Source organism: Heterodontus francisci, unplaced genomic scaffold (genome assembly GCF_036365525.1).
Source record: "Heterodontus francisci isolate sHetFra1 unplaced genomic scaffold, sHetFra1.hap1 HAP1_SCAFFOLD_59, whole genome shotgun sequence".
NCBI classification, from domain to species: Eukaryota; Metazoa; Chordata; class Chondrichthyes; order Heterodontiformes; family Heterodontidae; genus Heterodontus; species Heterodontus francisci.
Window position 1 is genome coordinate 1,171,224 of NW_027140758.1, and position 2,507 is coordinate 1,173,730.

The 2,507-nt window shown below is 45.2% G+C and overlaps 1 non-coding gene across 1 annotated transcript; it reads left to right on the top strand.

Annotated features, from left to right (window-relative positions):
• The first annotated feature begins 2,179 nt into the window (after positions 1-2,179).
• Positions 2,180-2,253, top strand: trnat-agu (transfer RNA threonine (anticodon AGU)). The gene has a single exon. It is a non-coding gene; the product is annotated as a tRNA-Thr (tRNA).
• The last annotated feature ends 254 nt before the right edge of the window (positions 2,254-2,507 follow it).

Sequence of the window (2,507 nt, forward strand, 5' to 3'; positions counted from 1 at the left end):
CTACCTGTTTTCAGTCCACTTTCGGTAAATCAATCTTCACCTTAGTAAAGTTGGTCTTACCCCAATTGAGAACTCTAACTCCTGTTCTGTCCTTGTCCTTTCCATAATTATATTAAAACTGACTGAATTATGATCACTACCACCAAATTGCTGTCCCACTGCCGCTCCTTCCACCTGCCCCTCTTCATTTCCTAAAACTAAGTCTAAAACTTCACCCTCTCTTGTTGGACTTGCTACATATTGGCTAAAAAAGTACTCCTGAATGCACCTCAAGAATTCTGCTCCCTCAATTCCCTCTACACAAAAAGTATCCCAGTTCATGTTTGGGTGGTACAATTCCCCCACTGTTACTGCCCTATTGTTCTTGCACTTCTCAGATATTTGCCTACATATCTGCTCTTCCATCTCCCTCTGACTGTTTAGGGGTCTAAAGTACACTCCCAGCAGTGTGATTGCCTCTTTTTTGTTCCTCAGCTCAATCTATACGGTCTCATTTGATAAACCTTCCAAAATATCATCCCTCCTCACAGCTGTAATAGTTTCTTTGACCAAAATTGCCACTCCCCCTCCTTTTTTATCCCCTTCCCTCTCACGTCTGAAAACCCTGTAACCAGGAAGATTGAGCTGCCATGCCTGTCCCTCCTTTAGCCATGTTTGTGTAATAGCTATGATATCATACTGCCATGTGTCTAACTGTGCCCTGAGCTCATCTGCTTCATTTGCTATACTCCTTGCATTGATTTAGATATCCTTGAGCACTGCGAACATTTTTTGTTTTGAATTTTCTCATCAGTGTTTCCTCTCTCTTCCAGACTCCATTAATTTTCTGCCTTCCATTTTCATTTCTGATCTGACTCTACCTTCCAGTCCCCATCTCCCTGCCAAACTAGTTTAAACCCTCCCCGACAGCACTAGCAAAACATCCTGCAAGGAACTCCGTCCTGGCTCGGTTCAGGTGCAACCCGTCCAACCTGTCCCAAAAATCGAAAGTCCTCCCTCCTGCACCATCTTTCCAGCCACACGTTCATCTGTCTTATCCATCTATTCCTGTACATTCATCTGTCTTATCCATCTATTCCTGTACTCACTTGCACGTGGCACTGGGAGTAATCCGGAGATTATTACTTTTGATGTCCTGCTTGCTAATTTCTTACCTCACTCCCTAAGTTCTGACTGCAGCACAACATCCTTATATCTACCTATGTTGTTGGTTCTGATGTGGACTACCACTGCTGGCTGTTCACCCTTCCGCTTCAGGGTGCTCTGCAACTGCTCAATGACATCCTTGACCCTGGCACCAGGGAGCCAACACTCCATTCCTGGATTCACGTCTGTGGCCATAGAAACACCTGATTGTCCCCTTGACGATTGAATCACCTATCACTATGGCTTTTCCAGTCTTCCCTGTACTCCCCTTTGCTGCTGAGTCACCCATGGTGTCATGGACTTGGCTCCGGCTGCACTCCCCAGGTGAAGCATCATTGTCCTCTGTATTCAGAACTGAATACCTGCTGGAGAGTGAGTCGCACTCGGGGTGTCCTGCACTACCTGCCTGATTCTTTTTGACTGCCTGGTGGTCACCCATTCCCTCTCTCCCTGCATACTCTTAAGCTGTGGGGTGACCACATCTATAAACGTGTTATCTATGTACAAAGAACAAACAACAGTACAGCACAGGAACAGGCCATTCGGCCCTCCAAGCCTGCGCCGATCTTGATGCCTGTCTAAACTAAAACCTTCTGCACTTCAGGGGACCGTATCCCTCTCTTCCCTTCCTATTCATGTATTTGTCAAGATGCCTCTTAAACGTCGCTATCTTCCCTGCTTCCACCACCTTCCCCGGCAGCAAGTTCCAGGCACTCACCACCCTCTGTGTAAAGAACTTGCCTCGCACATCCCCTCTAAACTTTGCCCCTCTTGCCTTAAACCTATGTCCCCTCGGAACTGACTCTGCCACCCTGTGAAAAAGCTGCTGACTATCCACTCTGTCTCTGCCACTCATAACTTTGTCAACCTCTATCATGTCGCCCCTCCACCTCCATTCTCAGTTTTGGGAAAAATAGAGTATATGACTGTATCAGTAAGTAGGAAAAGTTAAAATATGTTGTGACCAGTGGAGACGTGTGATGAGAATAAACAGATCCTCCTCTGATTTCAACTACAAAAGCATTTGTGATTTGGCTCTGTAGCTTAGTTGGTGAAAGCACCTGTCTAGTAAACCGAAGAGCCTAGGTTCAAATCCCAGCAGAGCCTTATTTCACATTTGTGATATGCTTTAGAAGTTTCGTTATCAATCATTTATATCTCTGTTTTGTGAACTTGAACTTGGAATTCAAATTACATGATGAATTTCAGTCACAGGAGAAAACAGCCTTTGTGAAGGATGTGAGTTGCGAATGGCTGTTCCTCCTTGTCCAGAAATTCAGTGCTGATACGCCAAAGGCAACTTCTTTGATACAAATTTGTTCACGGTTACATTCAATCTGGAAAACAGCTCGACATTAATC